The sequence below is a fragment of the Salmo salar genome, chromosome ssa14, assembly GCF_905237065.1.
Source record: "Salmo salar chromosome ssa14, Ssal_v3.1, whole genome shotgun sequence".
Lineage (NCBI taxonomy): Eukaryota > Metazoa > Chordata > Actinopteri > Salmoniformes > Salmonidae > Salmo > Salmo salar.
Window position 1 is genome coordinate 64435403 of NC_059455.1, and position 23588 is coordinate 64458990.

The 23588-nt window shown below is 43.3% G+C and overlaps 1 pseudogene across 1 annotated transcript; it reads left to right on the plus strand.

Annotated features, from left to right (window-relative positions):
* Positions 1-2941: 2941 nt before the first annotated feature.
* Positions 2942-23327, plus strand: LOC106569960 (H-2 class I histocompatibility antigen, Q9 alpha chain-like; annotated as a pseudogene). The gene is made up of 8 exons (XR_006758883.1): positions 2942-3212; positions 17482-17739; positions 19831-20107; positions 20447-20746; positions 20968-21063; positions 21360-21377; positions 21647-21724; positions 22396-23327. The product of XR_006758883.1 is annotated as an H-2 class I histocompatibility antigen, Q9 alpha chain-like (transcript).
* Positions 23328-23588: the final 261 nt, after the last annotated feature.

Below are 23588 nucleotides of genomic sequence, written 5' to 3' on the forward strand. Positions count from 1 at the left end.
AAGTCCAAAAGTTCAAAATGAAGATGTTTCAGTGGAAACAGGACAGCTTTTTTGGATACCAGACCAAGCAGCTGATGGACAAACAACTGTCAGCACAAAGGTCCAAGCAGCAACAGGACTTTGTGAAGTTCCATGACATTGTCATTACATACATTGACAAGTGGTTTGATTTCTCACCAGAAAATGTAATGGTGAAACTGATCGGCCTCTATGAGGAGCTCTCCTTCACTGAAGTGGTTGCCCTCAAAATGACAGAGACAGTCAGTATGGACCAACTCTATGAAGAGTGTTGTGCTAGCTGGGAGGAAATACAGGAAGCCAGACAGGATACCACAAAATCCACCAGGGAGAAGTGGGTGGCAGTTTTCCAAAACCTAGGGAAAGCCAACTTGATCAACATGTTCAGGATTCTCATTTGTCCTCAGTGTGCCAGGCTCAAATGCCTTTGTAGAGAGGATTTTCTCTCTGATGACCATTAAATGGTCAGACTCAAGAAACAGATGCAGCACAGAGCTGATCAAAAATGTATTTAAAATATCTGTGAACTGTGACTTGTCATGTAAGGACTTCTCTCTGGCTATGCAAAAGGACAAAGGACTTCTTGAATCAGTCAAGAGCAGCAAAAAATATCCATGGAAAAATTTGACTTCGTGAGTGACTCATGCCCCTCTTTTCCGCTTTTGCATTTGAAATGTTTTTTGGGTTTTTTTTGCTGCAAAGGTCCAAATTGTGATTTCTTTCATAATTTATTTTGAGGTTTATTCACATAAGTTTACATAATGATACAGTTTTAGTAAAGCTATAGACTAAATGGAATATAAAATGTTTTGCCTTTCTAATTGAAATTCATTCACACAACACCGTACCCACACCGCCGTGGCACCGTGCACTGGCATGCCACCTTTTATCCCATATTTGGTAGTGAGAAAGTTGGCAACCCTAGCTACAAGCTTGGCACACCTGTATTTGGGTAGTTTCTCCCATTCTTCTCTGTAGATCCTCTCAAGCTCTGTCAGGTTGGATGGGGAAAGTCGCTGCACAGCTATTTTCAGGTCTCTCCAGAGATGTTCGATCGGGTTCAAGTCCGGACTCTGGCTGAGCCACTCAAGGACATTCAGAGACTGGTCCCGAAGCCACTCCTGTGTTCTCTTGGCTGCGTGCTGAGGTTTTCATCAACGATCTGTCTGTAATTTGCTCCGTTCATCTTTCCCTCGATCCTGACTAGTCTCCCAGTCCCTGCCGTTAAAAAACATCCCCACATGAAGCATGCGGTGAAGCATGCTGCCACCACCATGCTTCACGGTAGGGATGGTGCCTGGTTTCCTCCAGACGTGACGCTTGGCATTCAGGCCAAAGAGTTCAATCTTGATTTCATCAGACCAGAGAATCTTGTTTCTTATGGTCTGAGAGTCTTTAGGTGCCTTTTGGCAAACTCCAAGCGGGATTTCATGTGCCTTTTACTGAGGAGTGGCTTCCATCTGGCCACTCTACCATAAAGGCCTGATTGGTGGAGTGCTGCAGAGATGGTTGTCCTTCTGGAAGGTTCTCCCATCTCCACAGAGGAACTCTAGAGCTCTGTCAGAGCTCGGTCACCTCTCTGACCAAGGCCCTTCTCCCCCAATTGCTCATTTTGGCTAGGTGGCCAGCTCTAGTAAGAGTCTTGGTGGTTTCAAACTTCTTCCATTTAAGAATGATGGAGGCTATTGTGTTCTTGGGGACCTTCAATGTTTCAGACATTTTTTGTACCGTTCCCCAGATCTGTGCCTCGACACAGTTCTGTCTCAGAGCTCTACGGACAATTCCTTCGACCTCGTGGCTTGGTTTTTGCTCTGACACGCACTGTCAACTGTGGGACTTAATATAGACAGGTGTGTGCCTTTCCAAATCATGTCCAATCAATTGAATGTACCACAGGTGGACTCCAATGAAGTTGTAGAAACATCTCAAGGATGATCAATGGAAACAGGGTCCATCTGATCTAAATTTCGAGTCTCATAGCAAAGGGTATGAATACTTATGTAAATAAGTTGGGTTTTTTATTTTGCAAAAAAATCTAAAAATCTGTTTTCGCTTTGTCATTATGGAGTATTGTTTGTAGATTTATGATCTTTTTCTTTTATTTAATCCATTTTAGAATAAGGCTGTAACTCAACAAAATGTGGAAAAAGTCAAGGGGTCTGAATACTTTCTGAATATATCTTTGCTGTCCAATTTGCACTGGAATATTGTTGATTGCATAATTTCAGTAAAATCTAATTAAAACCATACCATGTAATCAAAAAAACATTTGCTATGACAAAAGATTATATATATTTAGCCTAGAAAATGAAAAAGACAAAAGAAAAGGCTTACGTTGGTTAATTATAGGCCTCTCATACCGGTAGCTGAATGCACTCAACACCTATTGGGGCATACACTAACTAGTAGCGTTGCAATGACTAACCTATCAAAGTTAATTAAAATATCTAGACCCCCAGCTCCAGGTCCAATCAGAATTGATACAATTTAGGCTACCTTTAGTTTCGTAAGTCAACCTCTGCTGTGGTTCCACCCGGATTTTACTGACGTTTGAGCTACCTAAATTTTAATTGGCTCAACAACGCTATACAAACAACTGCGAACTATATTCAGAGTTTCTCAACCCAGAGATGCAACATCACAAGACTTCCGGGAACGCTTGGGGAGCAAACTAAGTAGACCAGGCCGGGGTTTGGCGTTTGAGAAGTCAATTAGAGAAGTGAACATTTCTAACTTAGTTGTTAATTTTCTCGAAATCTAAAGTCTCCACCTAGATTCGAGACAATTTCTTAAGTATTTGAATATGTTGTTACTTATCCTTTGTTAAAGTAACAAACTGAGACGCTTTTATTTTCGTCAAAAACGACTTTATATTGAAGGAGTGCCGTTGAGTTGACGGCACAGTTCGGCGTGAGACCCGATGACGTGTTTCTGCGCATGAGCTTAACTAGCAAAAGTCGCCATGAAATCGCCTACAAGTGTGATCGGGGATTTCTATTGGAGAAGCAGTTTTAGCCTATCTTCATACTGTACTGTCTTTGCCGTATTATCAGGTTATATGTTCAGAACACACCAAGACGGAAACATTGGCAGAGACAACAAACAGATCGTTAATAATTGACAGACCGACGTCAACATGAAGAGTTTTATCCTTATCTTCCTGGGAATAGTGGAAGTTCATGAAACATTTGCTGGTCAGTATAAAGTTGTATGTATTGTAGATTTAGGAAGAGATACATTTTTCCCCGTAGCTAGACGATTTAGTTATTATAAGGCCTAATAGGCCTATGTATTTACTTATTATCGTCACATTAGGCGTTTCTACTTTTACAAACTTTAAAAGATTTTTCTTCCGAATCAATGACAGATAAAACAATTATAATTGAAATATGCACAATGCAGAAATCGCTCCGCCATTTCCTGGTTTCAAATGTTTTAATAGTTCGCCTAATTTCAGTTTGTGGCAAAACAAGCCAGTAACGTTATAGTGTAGGTAATCATTGTACCATCTAAACCGCTGTGAAATATATTTTCTTTAACCAAAACTATTGTACTTTCATCTGTTTGAAGCTGGTGTACAACCAAACCCGAAAGTTTATAACCAAAACCGAAAGTTAACCTTGAGCACTTGAAGCATAGAAATGGCGCACATAGACCATATCTACCGCTTCTTAGGGGGCTTTCACACCAATACTGGGGGCGTTTTTCCCCGAATTCTGGTGCGTTTAACAATTTTGTTCGGTTTGTTTGGGCTGGTGTGAACACTGTCCGCACTCGGGTGCGCATCAAACACGGGACCGTTGTTGTTATGGGTGTAAGATGGCACAGTGATGCCATCTGTTGGTAAATGTTAATTACTGCAACTCCAGTGTTTTTACCGGTGTGCTTGAAATACCCGGATGTTTTGCAATATACTGAACAAGACTGGTTACTAGCATCAATGCCTCTGTCTCGTCATTTAACATTCAAACATGGTGTCAGAGTCGGATAACTAACCATGCATTCCGCAAATTCGAGCCACCTGTTCTGGTTTACCCACTGAAAAATGCTTATTTGAGTAAAACCTCGCCGGATGCCGGAATTGTCCTTAGCTAGAGTGAGTTGCTAGTTAGCTTCAGTGTTGTTAGCACCGGTTAGACATGGCAGCGAACATTCCCCCTCCCGCCGTTATGAAGCTTAGCGGAGACTGGAGCACAAACTGGGATACGTTTAGAGGTGAATGGGAGGACTATGCACTAGCAACGGGACTTCAGGAAAAGGACGATGAGGTAGTGGCTGCCACTTTGAGGACTATAATGGGAACAGAATGCCGACACGTATACAAACACAACCTGAACCTAACAGCAGCTCAGCAAGGTAACGCTACAGCTATTCTTGAACATTACTTCAAGCCAGCAAAGAACGTTATCTACGAGCGTTATGTTTTCGGTTGTTGCAAACAGGAGGACGGGGAGTCCATTGACAGCTTTGTCACTAGGCTAAGGGAAAAGGCAGCTACATGTGACTATGGTGCTTTAAGAGATGAACTGATCAGAGATAAGCTAGTGCTTGGCATAACTGATGAGGGCACCCGCAGACGTTTGCTGAGAGAACGTGACCTGACGCTGGTCTTGGCAGTGGAGACATGCCATGCAGCAGAGCTTACTGATATACGGATAAGGTCCATGGAACTAGAAAGACAACATATGGACAATGTCAATGCTACATTCAGGCAGCCAGTAAAGAAATTCCCCTTTGCCACAGCTAATGCTAATACTACAGCCAACTCTGCAGCAGACAACCCCAATACGTGCAGATATTGTGGCATTTCTCATGGACGAGGAAAAGAATACTGCCCAGCCTATGGAAAAATATGCAAATCCTGTGGTACAGCTAATCACTTCGCAAGGGTCTGCATGAAAAGCAAGAGAAAGGAGGGTAAAGTGCACTCCATTGAAACAAAGACAGATGAAGGGAACAACAGCACAGAGGATGTATATGCTAGCGAGTGCATAGGGGCAGTGAGAGCAAAAGGACAAAAGTGGTTTGTCACTTTGCTACTTAATAATAAACCACAGAAATGCCAGCTAGATTCAGGGGCCACATGTAACGTTATGAGCCTTAAAGACAAAAGGAGGCTCGCGCCCAGAGACAAACTCACACAGAGTAGCACCAAGCTGAAACTGTATTCAGAACAGTTCATGACCTCTTTAGGCCTGTTTGTGACAGTGTGTTTTACGTGGCCAGAAACACACCCTTGAGTTTGAAATAGTTGAGGCTAGTCAACAGCCATTACTGTCAGGTTCTACATGCGAGCGCCTTGGACTTATTAACTTAACCATCCCAGCTGATCTTAACATTATAGATAATGTCCAGGCTGGGCCCCTGAGCAAGGAGACACTCCTAAGCAAGTACCATGATGTCTTCAACGCACCGGTCGAGTCAGTTCCCGGCGAAGTCCACTTTGAGTTGGATGCAGCAATCCAGCCTGTCCAGTGTGCAGCCCGCAATGTACCAGTGGCCATGAAAGCAGCTACAAAGGCTCAGCTTGACAAATACGAAGCAGATGGCCACATCATATCCGTCACCGAGCCTACAGACTGGATAAGTAATATGGTCATCGTCAAGAAACCAGACAAGCTACGGATATGCATTGATCCTAAACACCTCAACCGGGCTCTGAGACGCTCACATTACATTATGCCCACGTTGGAGGATGTTCTTTACAAGCTCCCAAAGGCCAGAGTCTTCACGCTCGTGGACGCCAGAGATGCCTTCCTGCAGTGCAAGCTCGACGAGCCCAGCAGCTACATGACCACCTTTTGGACACCCTGGGGCAGGAAGAGGTGGTTGAAGCTCCCGTTTGGTGTCTCCGTGGCTCCAGAGGTGTATCAGCGGAAACAGCATGAGCTGTTGATGGGACTCAGTGGCGTGGAACCCATAGCAGATGACATCCTCGTAGTGGGCTGTGTGGACAGTGATGAGGAGGCAGAATGTGACCATGACGCCAAGCTGCTGGCCCAGATGGTCAGATGCAGACAGGTCAAGCTAAGGCTAAGCATAAAAAAGCTTCAGTTTAAAGTGCCAGAGGTCCGCTTTCATGGGCACATCTTGTCCTCCACTGGATTGAAGGCGGATCCTGAAAAAGTGAAGGCTGTCTTGGAAATGCCCCACCCATCTGACGTGAAGGCGGTGCAGCGCTTCGTCGGATTCGTCACCTACCTGGCCAAGTTCCTACCGCGGCTCTCTGAAGTGTGTGAGCCACTAAGGAGGCTCATGGACAAGGACACCATCTGGCATTGGCTCCCAAAACATGACGCAGCGGTGAGGGAAATAAAACAACTGGTCACCGAGACACCTGTACTGCGATACTACGATGTGTCAAAACCTGTCACGATTCAGAGTGACTCAAGCCAGTATGGACTTGGCTGTTGCCTCATGCAGGAGGGCCAGCCTGTGGCATTCGCCTCTAGGGCACTCACCCCAACAGAGCAGAACTATGCCCAGATAGAGAAGGAGTGCCTCAGCATTGTGTTTGCATGCCAACGCTTCCACCACTATCTGTACGGGCGCGACAATATTACCGCAGAGACAGATCACAAGCCCCTTATTGCTATATTCAGCAAGCCTCTCCTGAATGCCCCGAAACGACTGCAGAGCATGCTACTGGCCCTACAAAACTACAACCTCAAGGTGGTGTATAAGCCAGGGCCAGAGATGTATGTGAGTGACACGCTCAGCAGGGCTACTGCATCAGGCACTCACACACGCTCCATGCATGAACGACACGCAGTGTGCAGCTTACAAACAGGGCAAGTGGATGTTGAACACATCAACCAGGCTGACTACCTCAATGTCACGGACCAGCACCTTATACAAATCAGACAGCACACAGACAGGGACGAGCAACTCCAGGCATTGAGGTCTGTCATTCTCATGGGCTGGCCCGACTGCAAGGAAGAAACTGCTTTACCGTCAGAGATTATTGGCCAGTCAAAGAGGAGCTCAGTGTTCAAAACGGAGTAATATTCAAGGGTCAGAGAGTCGTTATTCCCCGCTCTCTGCGCCCTGAGATGTTGGCGCGCGTGCACTCAAGTCACATAGGAGGTGAGGCCTGTTACAGACAAGCACGTGACACACTGTATTGGCCAGGAATGCAGAGTGAAATCAAAGACTATGTCAGTAAATGCACAATCTGCAATGAATATGCCACTGAGCAACAGAGAGAGACGATGATGTCCCACGAGCTTCCGATGCGCCCCTGGCAGATAGTAAGTCTAGATCTCTTCCAGCACAGTGGCAAAGACTTTCTGCTGGTAGTCGATCATTACTCAGACTTCTGGGAGATTGACCTCCTCCCCGACCTCTCAGCAGAGACAACAATCAAATGCTGTAAGGCTCAGTTTGCCCGCTATGGCCAGCCAGATAGGGTAATTTCAGACAATGGACCCCAATTCTCCGGAGTTGAGTTCCGAAAATTTGCTGCAGATTGAGAATTCGAGCACGTCACTTCATCACCACGACACCCAAAAGCTAATGGGAAGGCTTAGTCCGCAGTCAAAATCGCAAAGAACCTCTGCAAAAAAGCTCTGCGAGAGGGCAAAGATGCCTGGAAAGCAATCCTGCAGTGGCGCAATACCCCGACAGAAGGCATGGATAGCAGCCCGGCCCAGCGCCTCATGGAACGGCGCTTAAAAGCAGCTCTGCCAGTAGCCAGCACTCTCCTGGAGCCATGTGTGGTGACAGACGTGCTGGTGAAGCTACGTCACAGAAGACAGGTCTCCAAGTTCATCTATGACAAATCAGCAAAAGACTTACCTGAGCTCAGGGTGGGTGAAACGTTGCGGATGAAGCCACTACCAGGGGACCGGACAGGCCTCTGGAGACTCGGATCCTGTGTACAGAAAGTGGCACCACGCTCCTACTTGGTCGAGGTGAATGGATCACGGTACCGTCGTAACAGGGTTGACCTTCGGATTGCTGAGCCAGCACCTACTCAGAACCCTGATGGTCAAAGGGGTCGCATGACAAAAGACAGAACCCCAGCAAGTCACATGGGGCCTGAGGCACTGGGCGAAGAGCCAGGGGATCACAGGTCGGCCGCTCCCTCGCCCATCAATACTCCCCTTAGACAGTCAGGTGACACGCCTGTGCGGGAACCCGCAGTCCTCGCAGACAAGCCCCCTGTCTTTTCACGCTGTGGGCATCTGTCCCAGCCACCAAAAATACTTAATCTGTAGGTTTCCCATTAGGGATTGTTGACAGACAGAGATAAAAGTGAAGAGAGTATCAAAATGTGTTAAGTTGTTACCTGAAAAATAAAATATAATAAAATTACTAAACTGTTCATGTTGGAAATTATTACTAGGTTTGTTTTGTTAGTGAATTGACAGCTCCTGTCCTATTTTATAAAAGGAAAGATGTTATAGGTGTAAGATGGCACAGTGATGCCATCTGTTGGTAAATGTTAATTACTGCAACTCCAGTGTTTTTACCGGTGTGCTTGAAATACCCGGATGTATTGCAATATACTGAACAAGACTGGTTACTAGCATCAATGCCTCTGTCTCGTCATTTAACATTCAAACAGTTGTTCGCTCAAAAAGGGTTGTCTATGTCCTCCCAAGTGAGCCTTGGCTAAGGTCCAGACCAATCACAGGAAATAAACTACACATTGGCATTTGAAAGAGGATAAACGCCTCTGAAATATGTGCTGACAATTATTTAAAAGAGCAGCTAGAGAATACACATACAACTTATGCTTTTATTTTGTTTCCAATGGTCTAAGACCCAATTCAATACCAATTTAACCTATTCCTATTATTACAACACAATTTGCCTGGCTATTGTATGGGGCAGTTTGATATTATCATCAGATCATGATTAATTACTTGGTGTATCTTGAATGATGGAAAATGTCCAGGGTTACTATATGATGGAATGACCACATCAGTGCAAGCCTTCTCCGTCTTGTACTAGCATCCCATCTACTGCTGTGATGGTGAACCACCACATTATACACTGCACGCAGTCGGGACAAGCTCTCAGTGCTCAGTTGTTTCGTTGAGGGTTCATTTTTGGTAGGAGTACCACATTTAAAAGTAATAGCATGTCTGATGATCCATGATTGTTGTGGTGTGGGACTCCCAGCCAATTCTGGCCTTAGACTTGCTTTCAATGAGTGACAGATCTAAAACACACATTTCTATGTGGGTTTTGTCAGGTTGCCAAAAAGTTATGTTGCAGCTTTAAATAAAATTGTTCTGATTTCAATATGATTTCTGCAAACTTTTCCCTCTAGGAATTATATGACAATGAGGTCTATTATTTTGTCTGCACAGCCAGGGCCTGTGGTCAGTACGGAAGTCAGCTAGGCGAACCGAACAAGTGTGCTGGAGGCAATAAAAGGCCACTTAAAATTGTGCAGTTTTGGTACACAACACAATGCCACAGATGTTAGAGAATTAGACAGTGCGTCCAACTCGCCTCACAACCACAGATCACATGTATGGTGTTGTGTGGGGGAGCGGTTTGCTGACCTTGTGAACAGAGTGCCCCATGGTGTTGGTGGAGTTATGGTATGGGCAGACATAAGCTACGGACAACAAACACAATTGCATTTAATCTAGCAATTTGAATACACAGAGATACCGGGATGAGATCCTGAGGCCCATTGTCACTCATCCCCTGCCATCACTTCATGTTTCAGCATGTTGGATGTACTGTAAAATTCTCTAAAACGACGTTGGAGGCAGCTTATGGTAGAGGAATTATAAATAAATGATCTGGCAACATCTCTGGTTGACAGTCCTGCAGTCAGCATGCCCATTGCACACTCCCTCAAAGCTTAAGACATCTGTGGCATTGTGTTGTGTGACAAAGCTGCACATTTTTAGAGTGGCCTTTTATTGACACTAGCACAAGGTGCACCTGTGTAATGATTAGTGATGCACCGATATGACATTTATGGCCGATATCTGATATTTTCCTTGCCAGAAAAAGACGAAACCGATATTTAAAAATGTTGTGTCCTTTTAAGCATTCTAGTACAGTTAAATAGTTAACACACACACATGGACGCAGCGGTCTAAGGCACTGCATCTCAGTGACCAAAAAGTTATTTTGTTGGCATTTACGCATGTCCCCATTACCAGTAAAACATCATCAAAACCTTTTTCTTTCACTTACTTGCTGTTTCGTTGTCCAGTCGTTTCATTCTCAACCAGGATTTCTCATAATATGGAACGGCGTTTGGGTCTTTGCGTGTCAAATAACACTATTTGACGTGTCAAATAATGGGACCTGAATATGACTGCACGTCACATAATAATTGAATGCGTTCATACATTTTTTACGTAGTTATTACACATTGATTACACAATGACAAATTTTTCATATGTCACAACGATTCATCGATACGTGTGCTATGATGCTGGTAAAGTTGTCTCGGGCACCTACAGTGCTGGTCATAAAAAAACGCTAGTTAGCTCATGGATGCAAACAATGTTCTTCCCCAAAAACATAGCAAAACGACATCTGTTTCAGTAGCTATAGTTAGCTAGGTGTCATCATATTAATTAACCCTAATTTATAAGACAGTTCTTATTTGATTAATGGTGATCGAACCCATCTATGTGAAGCTAGCCACAATAAGGATTAGCCACAATAGTGGACTTTGCGGTTAGCCTTCAAAATAAAAGTATGTCATTGACAGTGATGCAAATTAATACAAATAGTAGAATTATGCCATCATTGAATAGATCATGCTAAACAAGGTTGGAATGTTGTTATATAAAATCAACAAAATACAATAATTTGTCAATTTAACAAAAATCTGTTGATCACACTGGATGTGTTATACTTTAGAATTGCATTGGGGGCATACATATTTCACTGTACAGCCTTACCTATGGATTGTGGATCAATGACATGGGGTACTCAGTGACACCCAGAGAACATTATCATCGTAGCTCTTATTGTGGGACTCTGAAACAACTGAATTGAGCCACATTTATTGTCAATCTATGTGTATTGAACACTATTCTTAAGGAAAAACAGTTCTGCGTTGATGTTTTGGAGTCTGATAACTCTGAGGAGGACGTTGTAAAAAAATATATTGGGTGTTGATTAGACTGATACCCCATTTCATTGATCCCCAATCCTTAGGTAAAGCTGTACAGTGCAATATGAATGTCAATACACACAATAGGCTGACTGGGGAGCTGATTTCACACAGTCACAGTCCCACGATAAGAGCTACAACACTAATATTTGCTTAAACTCTTCACAGTCTGTGGGTGTCACGGAGTACCCCGTTTCATTGCTTCACATTCCAACCTTGTTTAACATTATCTTGTCTAAATATGGCATGATTCCACCAATTGTAACCATCTACATCCCTTTCAAAGAGGTGCTTTTATTTAGAAGGCAAACAGCAAATTCCACTATTGTGCCTAATCCTTATTGTGGCTAGCTTCACCACACATAACCCGGTCTGGTCCAGCGTCACTGGCCAGATGAAGCTAGCTGGCTGCTTATAACCTTAGCGTTGGGCAACAGGGTTAAGTAGCTGGCTAGCTATTTATTTTCATGAACTGAAGTTCAGTTTCAATTGGTGAACAACAAGTGGCTACCTAGCTAAAACTTACTCACAAGGATTCCTAAATCATTGCTAAGAATAATGAAAATGACTGCAATTTTTACTGGTCATTGTTTTCAGGCTGGTTGTATTGGTGTTAGCTAGGTACCAAGCTAAAGCTAGTTAGCTACCCCAGAAGTTGCGGTCGAACAAATAATGCTTTATTACCTACGCGGTATTGTAAGCACATCATTGTTGGCCAGTGTTTGCAGACTTTTAGTACGACCTGGCCAATATAAAGCATAGCAGTTAGAGACATACAACACAGAGTTACACATGGAATGAACAAAACATAGTCAATAATACAGTAGAAAAAAACAAAACAAAAAGTCTATATACAGTGAGTGCAAATTAGGTAAAATAAGGGAATTAAGGCAATAAATAGGCCATGGTGGCAAAGTAATTACAGTATGGCAATTAAGCACTGGAATGGTAGATGTGCAAAAGATGGATGTGCAAGTAGAGATACTGGGGTGCAAAAGGAGCAGAATAATACAGTATGGGGATGAGGTAGATAGCCCATCTGTATACAGCCCATCTATGTACAGGTGCAGTGATCTGTGAGCTGCTCTGACAGCTGGTGCTTAAAGCTAGTGAGGGAGATGGGAATCTCCAGCTTCAGAGATTTTTGCAGTTCGTTCCAGTCATTAGCAGCAGAGAACTGGAAGGAAAGGCGACCAAAGGAGGAATTGGCTTTGGGGGTGACCAGTGAGATATACCTGCTGGAACGCGTGCTACGAGTGTGTGCTGCTATGGTGACCAGCGAGCTGAGATAAGGCGGGGTTTTACCGAGCAGAGACTTGTAGATTACCTGTAGCCAGTGGGTTTGGCGACGAGTATGAAGTGACTCACCAGCAGAGACTCACCAGCAGCAAGAGCGACATCATTAATGTATACAGAGAAAAGAGTCGGCCCAAGATTTGAACCCTGTGGCACCCCCATAGACTGCCAGAGGTCCGGACAACAGGCCCTCCGATTTGACACACTGAACTCTATCAGAGAAGTTGTTGGTGAACCAGGCGAGGCAATCATTTGAGAAACCAAGGCTGTGGTGATTGAGAGAGTCGAAAGCCTTGGCCAGGTCGATGAATACAGCCGCACAGTAATGTCTCTTATCGATGGCGGTTATGACATCGTTAAGGACCTTGAGCGTGGCTGAGGTGCACCCATGACCAGCTCTGAAACCAGATTGCATAGCGGAGAAGGTACGGTGTGATTCAAAATGGTCGGTAATCTGTTTGTTAACTTGGCTTTCGAAGACCTTAGAGATGCAGGGTAGGATAGATATAGGTCTGTAGCAGTTTGGGTCTAGAGTGTCTCCCCCTTTGAAGAGGGGGATGACCGTGGCAGCTTTCCAATCTTTGGGAATCTCAGACGATACGAAAGAGAGGTTGAACAGGCTAGTAATAGGGGTTGCAACAATTTCGGCAGATCATTTTAGAAAGAGAGGGTCCAGATTGTCTAGCCCGGCTGATTTGTAGGGGTCCAGATTTTGCAGCTCTTTCAGAACATCAGCTATCTGGATATGGGTGAAGGAGAAATGGTGGGGGCTTGGGCGGGTTGCTGTGGAGGGTGCCGGGCAGTTGACCAGGGTAGGGGTAGCCAGGTGGAAAGCATGGCCAGCCGTAGAGAAATGCTTATTGAAATTCTCAATTATAGTGGATTTATCGGTTGTAACAGTGTTTCCTAGCCTCAGAGCAGTGGGTAGCTGGGAGGAGGTGATCTTATTCTCCATGGACTTTAGTGTCCCAGAAATGTTTAGAGTTTGTACTGCAGGATGCAAATTTCTGTTTAAAAAAGCTAGCCTTAGCTTTCCTGACTACCTGTGTATATTGGTTCCTAACTTCCCTGAAAAGTTGCATATCACGGGGGCGAATCGATGCTAATGCAGAACGCCACAGGATGTTTTTGTGCTGGTCAAGGGCAGACAGGTCTGGAGTGAACCAAGGGCTATATCTATTCCTGGTTCTGCATTTTTTGAATGGGGCATGCTTATTTAAGATGGTGAGGAAGGCACTTTTAAAGAACAATCAGGCATCCTCTACTGTCGGGATGAGGTCAATGTCATTCCAGGATACCCTGGCCAGGTCGATTAGAAAGGCCTGCTCGCAGAAGTGTTTTAGGGAGCGTTTGACAGTGATGAGGGGTGGTTGTTTGATCGCAGACCCATTACGGATGCAGGCAATGAGGCAGTGATCGCTGAGATCTTGGTTGAAAACAGCAGAGGTGTATTTGGAGAGCGAGTTAGTTAGGATGATATCTATGAGGGTGCCCGTGTTTACGGATTTGGGGTTATATCTGGTAGGTTCATTGATAAGTTGTGTGAGGTTGAGGGCATCAAGCTTAGATTGTAGGATGGCCGGTTTGTTAAGTATGTCCCAGTTTAGGTCACCTAGCAGCACGAGCTCAGAAGATAGATGGGGGCAATCAAATCACATATGATGTCAAGGGCACAGCTGGGGGCGGAGGGTGGTCTATAGCAAGCGGCAACGGTGAGACTTGTTTCTGGTAAGGGGCATTTTTAAAAGTAGAAGCTCGATTTGTTTGGGCACAGACCTGGATAGTAGGACAGAACTCTGCAGGTTATCTTTGCAGTAGATTGCAACACCGCCCCCTTTGGCAGTTCCATCTTGTCAGAAAATGTTATAGTTAGGAATGGAAATTTCAAGGTTTTTGGTGGTCTTCCTAAGCCAGGATTCAGACATGGCTAGGACATCCGGATTGGTGGAGTGTGCTAGGGCAGTGAATAAAACATACTTAGGGAGGAGGCTTCTAATGTTAACATAGTAGTGGCGCTTGGCTTACACATGAAATTCAGAACACACAACATTCTATGATAGAATTGTGTTATTTGACATGTCAAATTAAAAGCTTATTTGACTCGTCAAATAGTGTTATTTGACGTGTATCTTTTTTGACACGCAAAGACCCAAATGGCGTTCCATAGTGTGTTGTGAAGCTAATAGCAGTGACTATTACTGTGTAACTCCGGTGCTCGACCAGTCGCGAAAGCCAACATCACCCACGACCGAGAACGGTTGATTATCAAGGGAAATTAATTCCATTATCTTGGTGTTACTGGATTTTGCCTTTTGAATTGTCTCGCTGAAATGTTACTCTTTCAAATGACTGCTTGACTTGTTGACTGCTTGATCCACACAGCAGACATTGTGGGCTAGGTTTGGAATGCTGTGTTGCACTTGTAGCACAAAATTTTACGTGGTGTCATTACGTCATGTACCTATGTTATATAGGTATGCACGTCAGATTTTACATCTGTATTGCACATCAGCGTTAAACTACACATCGGGCCAATACTGACGTTTCCATTTTTAGCTAATATCGGTCAGTTCTGTTATGTTCACCGATATATCGTGCAGCCCTAGTAATGATCATGCTGTTTAACAAGCTTCTTGATATGCCACACCTGTCCAGTGAATGGATTATCTTGGCAAAGGAGAAATGCTCACTAACAGGGATGTTAAAAAATTTGTGAGCACAATTCGAGAGAAAAGTTTTTTGTGCGTATGGAACATTTCTGGTATCTTTTATTACGGATCATGAAATATGAGACCAACACTTTACATGTGTTTATATATTTTTTTCAGTGTAGTTTGTATTCTGTGTAAATTATCCCTTTTCAAGATATTAAAAAAAAAAAAAAATAATAATATTTAACATTTTAGTTAACTACCCAAATCGGTTAATAAGAACAAATTCTTATTTTACAATGACGGCTTACCCCAGCCAAACCCTGCCCTTGTGCGCCGCACTATCGGACTCCCGAACACGGCCGGTTATTATACAGCCCGGACCCCGAGTGGTACAGCGCGTGTTTGAAACAAGAACACTTGTGCTCAGATGGACAAAGAGGTTCAAAGTTATCTATGCTAAGTATCCAATTTTCTGTTTACAATGTTTACAAATGGCTTTGAATTACTCTACAGTATTTGCAGGTATCATACAATTTAATTGCAGCTTTCAACCTTTTCAGTGGCGTGTTGAACGAGTCATACAGTAGTTGAGCATCTCAACTTATTTATACGTATCTGTACAACATTTAATCGGTTTGACTTGATTAAGTACACCTAGGGCAACGGACATTCAGGAGAATGGCTATTTACAAAATGTTCAGATATAAATGTATTGTGTAGATCAAATATGACTGTCAGATAGATTGGAATAGTATAGAATGAATAGACCACACAATCTCCTATCTTCAACATGCAGTTCCAGATACAGCCCTGTCATTAGTTGAAGAGATTCCCTAAAAACACTCCACTTTGATACAACTATGACTTTTTCATAGCATGTTGTGATAATAAATATAGCAGGTTAGAACCTGGTTGGCAGGGAGCTCAGCAGCAGTGATGTACTGATGACCAGCCTTTCAAAGCACTTCATGATTACAGATGTGAGTGCTACGGGACGATAATTTAGGCAGGTTACCTTGAAGTTCTTGGGAACAGGGACAATTGTGGTCAATTTGAAACATGTTGGGATTACAGACTGGGACAAGGAGAGGTTGAAAAAGTCTGAAGATGCTTGCCAGCTGGCCGTCATGCTCTGAGAATGTACCTTTGTATTCCGTCTGGCCCGTTGGCCTTGCGAGTGTTTACCTGTTTAAAAGTCTTACTCACATCGGCCTATAGCTTGTTCAGTAACCTGTTTGAAAGTCTTACTCACATCGGCCTATAGCTTGTTCAGTAACCTGTTTGAAAGTCTTACTCACATCGGCCTATAGCTTGTTCAGTAACCTGTTTGAAAGTCTTACTCACATCGGCCTATAGCTTGTTCAGTAACCTGTTTGAAAGTCTTACTCACATCGGCCTATAGCTTGTTCAGTAACCTGTTTGAAAGTCTTACTCACATCGGCCTATAGCTTGTTCAGTAACCTGTTTGAAAGTCTTACTCACATCGGCCTATAGCTTGTTCAGTAACCTGTTTGAAAGTCTTACTCACATCGGCCTATAGCTTGTTCAGTAAGTAACCTGTTTAAAAGTCTTACTCACATCGGCCTATAGCTTGTTCAGTAACCTGTTTGAAAGTCTTACTCACATCGGCCTATAGCTTGTTCAGTAAGTAACCTGTTTAAAAGTCTTACTCACATCGGCCTATAGCTTGTTCAGTAACAACACTGGGGTGCTACTGACATTCAGAAAATAGGTTAAACAGTCAATTCTGCCACTTTTGAGAAACAGAATTGACCATTTACCTTCCTCTCTGAATATGATGTCAGCATCACCCCAGAGGACTGTGAACAATGACAGGTTTTGCACTTGGACTCTGCAGTGTTATTCCTACAGAAATCAAGAAAATGTAAATATGTGTTTTGGGGATTTTTCTCCCCTTAGTTTATTAGTGGATTATATTTAATTGTCATAAAAGTCAATTTTTTAGCTGAGTGTGAACTGAATCAAATAGTATAAACCACTTGGTAGTTCCTATCAGGGGATGAATACAGTATAATGTCAAATGTAAAGTTGCTAAAGATTAGTGTCATCTATCAGTCTTACAGTGATGGTGGTCTTTGGCTTCTTATTATCAATGTACTTACATTATTCATCAGACACTCTCATCCAGAGCGACTTACAGTAGTGAGTGCATATGTTTTCGTACTGGTCCCCGGTGGGATTCCAACCCAAAACCCAGGCGTGGCAAGCACCATGCTCTACCAACTAAACCACATGGGACCATATCATGTACATTTGGAAGGAATGCAATGTTTTCACTTGTGTTTATCACATGTAATGAATCCACTGAAATATCAAATATCAGAAATACATGACTTTGAAATACAATTATCTGTTCAGAATTCAACATTAACATTTACTTTTTCCCCCTAGTGACTCACTCCCTGAAGTATTTCTACACTGCGTCTTCTAAAGTTACCAACTTCCCAGAGTTTGTGGTTGTGGGGATGGTGGATGGTGTTCAGATGGTTCTCTATGACAGCAACATCCAGAAAGTAGTGCCCGAACAGGTCTGGATGAACAAGGCAGACGCAGAGTACTGGGAGAGGGAGAGAGAGAAATTCTTGCATTCCCAGCATGATTTCAAAGCTGACGTCGATATTCTAAAGCAGAGTTTTAACCAACGTGGAGGTAAGTCCTTCATCTTTACCTCATCTGATTCATTGTTTGTGTAAACTGTCAAAATCCCTTATTCTAGGAGACAAGAATTAATCAGGATTAGAGAAGTGACCACTAAAGTTACAGATCTAGAATATCCAGGATGTACAGATCTGTCCCTACTTCCTGTTTCTGTTTCCTTCACACACTTACCCCACAGCATCATTATCTGATTTCAGTGTTAGAAAGCATCTAACATGGCCTCCTTTGTTTCTCTGCTTATGTTTACTGTATGTATGGTCCCACTCCTGGACACCAGCACAGCATTCATTTTAAAACTACTGTGTGCTGTTTTAAGTGTGTGAAGGACAGATGATGACCAAACCACTACTGTAAATGGAATAAAACTATGAGCATCTTTATGGATGTATAGTATGTCATTGTTACGGTCAGTCTCAAATTACCTGAATGGCAGGTTGGTGAAAGTCAGATCTCTCTGATCTCTGCTTGAGATGCATGTTTAATTTCTCAGTCAATACCTCAGTCAGTCCCTCTAGTCTTCTCCCTGGGGCTTCCATGCTGTGTGTGTGTGCATATGTATGTGTGTGTTATCCACACTGCCCAGCTGTGTGCTGCCCCTCTGTCCCCCACAGTAGAGCTGTAGTCTCCTCAGTCTCTCTGAGTGTCTCTCTGATCTGATGGGACACTAGAGAGAAGCAGAGGAGCAGAACATGATGTTCCCAAGTTCTCTCACGTCACCCCGCTCCTCCGCACACTCCACTGGCTTCCAGTTGAAGCTCGCATCTGCTACAAGACCATGGTGCTTGCCTACGGAGCTGTGAGGGGAACGGCACCTCCATACCTTCAGGCTCTGATCAGTCCCTACACCCAAAGAAGGTCACTGCGTTCATCCACCTCTGGCCTGCTGGCCCCCCTACCGCTGAGGAAGCATTCCCGCTCAGCCCAGTCAAAACTGTTCGCTGCTCTGGCACCCCAATGGTGGAACAAGCTCCCTCACGACGCCAGGACAGCGGAGTCAATCACCACCTTCCGGAGACACCTGAAACCCCACCTCTTTAAGGAATGCCTGGGATAGGATAAAGTAATCCTTCTAACCCCCCCCTACCCTCCCCCCCCAAAAAAGATATAGATGTACTATTGTAAAGTGGTTGTTCCACTGGATATCATAAGGTGAATGCACCAATTTGTAAGTCGCTCTGGATAAGAGCGTCTGCTAAATGACGTAAATGTAAATGATGATGATATGTTTTGCTTCTCTGCTCTAATGGATCAAAGCTCCCAGTGACTCCCTGTGGGCTCTGCTGTTGGAGCTGATCAGGGGAACTCTCTACACACACACCTGTCACCCTCAGGATCTGGGGAACACACACACATCTGTCACCCTCAGGATCTGGGGAACACACACACACACCTGTCACCCTCAGGATCTGGGGAACACACACACACCTGTCACCCTCAGGATCTGGGGAACACACACACACCTGTCACCCTCAGGATCTGGGGAACACACACACACCTGTCACCCTCAGGATCTGGGGAAACACACACACACCTGTCACCCTCAGGATCTGGGGAACACACACACACACCCTCAGGATCTGGGGATCACACACACACCTGTCACCCTCAGGATCTGGGGAACACACACACACACCCTCAGGATCTGGGGAACACACACACACCTGTCACCCTCAGGATCTGGGGAAACACAACACACACACACCTGTCACCCTCAGGATCTGGGGAAACAACACACACACACACCTGTCACCCTCAGGATCTGGGAAACACACACACACACCTGTCACCCTCAGGATCTGGGGATCACACACACACCTGTCACCCTCAGGATCTGGGAAACACACACACACACCTGTCACCCTCAGGATCTGGGGATCACACACACATCTGTCACCCTCAGGATCTGGGGATCACACACACACCTGTCACCCTCAGGATCTGGGAAACACACACACACACCTGTCACCCTCAGGATCTGGGGAACACACACACACAATCTAATACATGATGATAGAGATCCCACTGGCAGACTGAATCTGGAGAACAGATTACACCGTGTTGCTGACTCTCTCTCTCTTTCAGGAGTCCACGTTCTCCAGTACATATATGGCTGCTCATGGGATGATGAGACTGAACAGAGAGATGGGTTTTGGGCAGCTGGGTTATAATGGGGAGGATTTCCTAGTGTACGACATGAATACATTAACTTGGAAAGCTCTTAAACAGCAAGCTGATGTCATGCGGGATAAGTGGAACCGTGACATCAGTAGACTGGTATTCTGGAAGACCTACTTCTCCCAGACCTGCATTGAGTGCCTGAAGAAGCAGGTGGTCAATGGGAAGAGCACTCTGAGGACAGGTAAACATTCAGAAATGTCACTTTCATTTGTCCTTTTATATATGCAACACTTGAAATCTATCTTTTGATTTGTGAATTCAGTCCAGTACTACATAATTATAGATGTGTCACTTAGGAACATTGAGAGATTCTGGAACAACAGTGAAATATGTCTGGTTAATGATCCAGAATGCACCATATTGTTGTGACATCATCTATACCACCAACATCCTTTATCTTTACTGATTCTGTGTAATCTACAGAAATCATCATCATTTATGGTATAATTTGGATAGATGTAGATGCTTTTAGTCTGCGCTCATTTCAAAATAACACCGATGAAATGTCTGAACTCTCCAGCCCCTCCATCAGTGTCTTTGCTCCAGAAGACCCCCTCTTCTCCAGTGACCTGCCACGCTACAGGTTTCTATCCCAGTGGAGTCATGGTGTTCTGGCAGAAAGATGGACAAGAACAGCATGAAGATGTGGAGCATGGAGAGATTCTCCACAACGATGATGGAACCTTCCAGAAAAGCACCCACCTCAGAGTGACGCCTGAGGAGTGGAAGAACAACAAGTATCAGTGTGTTGTTCAGGTCACTGGTATCAAGGATGACTTCATCAAGGTTCTGACTGAGTCTGAGATCCAGACCAACAGGGGTAAGAGGGAGAAAGATTCAAATATACACTATAGCCAACCCTCCTACTGAATGTGCCCAATAAGCCTCATTTAAATTCACTCATCTGCTCAGTAAAGCTACCTTTCTGACTGCATGTTCTCATTGACCTTTTTACATGTAGGGGAATGCTGCTTGGATTTCATTTGAGATGGAAATGTGTTATGTTGCACTAGTCTGAATGCTCTGTTCTGATGATTACAGATGACCCAGCCCCCATCATTGGAGGGGTGGTAGCTCTCCTCCTGGTCATTGTTGATGTTGTTGGGGTCGTCATTTGGAAGAAGAAGAGTAAGAAAGGTGAATGAGGAAAGAAGGAAAGATATTATCAGCAGGGATTTAATTAGTAGTTTAGAAGTAGTAGTCAGGTCATAGTACTGGTTTAAAAGCAATAGTATAGTGGTGATGGTAGAAGTACAGTATGTTTAGATTTTAATCTGTTTTGTGTAAATAAAGAATCTTGTCACATAGCCTTCATGTCAAGTCTGCAGAAGGAATAGAGGATTTGGAATACTCTCAAACATTATATTCTCTTGTTGTATTCAAATAAAGCAAGCTATCAGTCAATAATAACGCCATGTTTATCTCTGTTTCAGGCTTTGTTCCAGCCAGCAGTAAGTACCTCGGTTCATATTGTTTGCTATTCTGAAAATATCACAGACTTTTTTGTTTTGTGTTTGACTGTATCCATTTTAGAGTGTGGTTGTCTCTTTTCCTTGTAGATTGTGATGCTGGTTCAAAGATAATGTTAATTGATGTAGACTTAATTAATATGGAAGGTTTTATTTACTGTGAACCATGCATTAGGAACTTGGTAATTAACCTGAACTTATTATCTTTCAATCAGTCTCTTTCTAACATTGAGGTCTTATTTCTGTTTTAGCTTCTGACACTGACTCTGAGAACTCTTGGAAAGGTTTCCAGAAGACTTGAGACCTCTCTGCACTTCTGTAACATCAGAGTAAGTCATTTAAGGGGTCTTCATATTAATGAGCAAACTAGAGAAACAGCCACTACCACACTGGAACACACTGCTACTGTTTGGAATGTGTTTGTGTGTAACCTCTCTCTTCTCATGTGTTTTAGGAAGGAATGGAAACAACCACTACCACACTGGAACTCACTGCTACTGTTTGGAATGTGTTTGTGTGTAACCTCTCTCTTCTCATGTGTTTTAGGAAGGAATGGAAACAACCACTACCACACTGGAACTCACTGCTACTGTTTGGAATGTGTTTATGTGTGTAACCTCTCTTCTCATGTGTTTTAGGAAGGAATGGAAACAACCACTACCACACTGGAACACACTGCTACTGTTTGGAATGTGTTTGTGTGTAACCTCTCTCTTCTCATGTGTTTTAGGAAGGAATGGAAACAACCACTACCACACTGGAACACACTGCTACTGTGAATGTTTGTGTGTAACCTCTCTTCTCATGTGTTTTAGGAAGGAATGGAAACAACCACTACCACACTGGAACACACTGCTGCTGTTTGGAATGTGTTTGTGTGTAACCTCTCTCTTCTCATGTGTTTTAGGAAGGAATGGAAACAACCACTACCACACTGGAACACACTGCTACTGTTTGGAATGTGTTTTGTGTGTAACCTCTCTCTTCTCATGTGTTTTAGGAAGGAGCTGAAGAGGACAGCAACGTAATGGAAATGACAAACGTTGAACTTCCCAAGAACGTAACACATACCTATGCTTACACACACATCAGTCTCACACAGACCTTTCTCACACACATATCAGTCTCTCACACACAAGTTTACACACACTGTAAACATAGAATCCATATATAAAAAAGATCTGCTGTCAGAAATGTTCTTTGGTGATTTCCTTGAAACAGTTTTACTTTAATTTAATCCATGGTTTGGCTTTTTAAAATTTAATTTTGTTGAATTCTAAAATGTAATATTGCCATAGTTTGGCTTTTTAAAAGTTGTGCTGTAATTTTGTTGAATTATATAATGTAATATTGCCACTGTGTGATAGATGTATCTCAAGTCATATAGGTATATTAGAACCAATGGAACACCATGAAAGTGTGTTTCTGGAAAGAATTAGATTGTTGCGAGATGTTAAATTAAGATTTTAATTTATATTATTCTACAAAAAGAACATACATTTGCCTGATTTTCCCCTAAGTGAAGCCACCAAAACAATCACATTTAAAAGATATTGCTGTAAACTGAATAATTGTTTTGTTTGAATGTGTAGTGTAGGTTTTGGTGGTATAAGATACAGTAATTGTGTGACGTTATAACTTTGCTCACACTAACTTGTTTAATTGTATGGCTATAAGCCAGACAAGGCCTGTCCACATGTTCCATTTGTACATTTTTCTCTTACCGACAGTGGCGTTATTTTTCTAGCTGTTTTGATTTTATGATACGTTTTGATTTATGATGGGGCAAGGGAACATGTATTTTATTGCAAGTGTAAATGTGATCCATTTATGAAATACATAATCAACCAGCCAAACAAGACATATTAGAAACTAAATTCATGCATTTTGTAATAATGTTTTGACACCTTTCAATAAAGTCAAAAAAATGTAGATGAACGTGTCATACTGTGAGCCTTTTAATAATGTTTGCAGTAAGATATGTTCTAAACAGCAAGGGCCTTGGAAGTAGAACAATATCATTTTGTATATGGGTTTAAGAAGTAATATATATTTTGATCACCTGTATGAAAAATGATGGGGTAGCAGGTAGCCTAGCTCTTAAGAGCATTGGGCCAGAAACCGATAGGTTGCTGGTTTGAATCCACGAGCCGACTAGGTAAAAATCTGTCAACGTACCCTGGAACGAGGCAC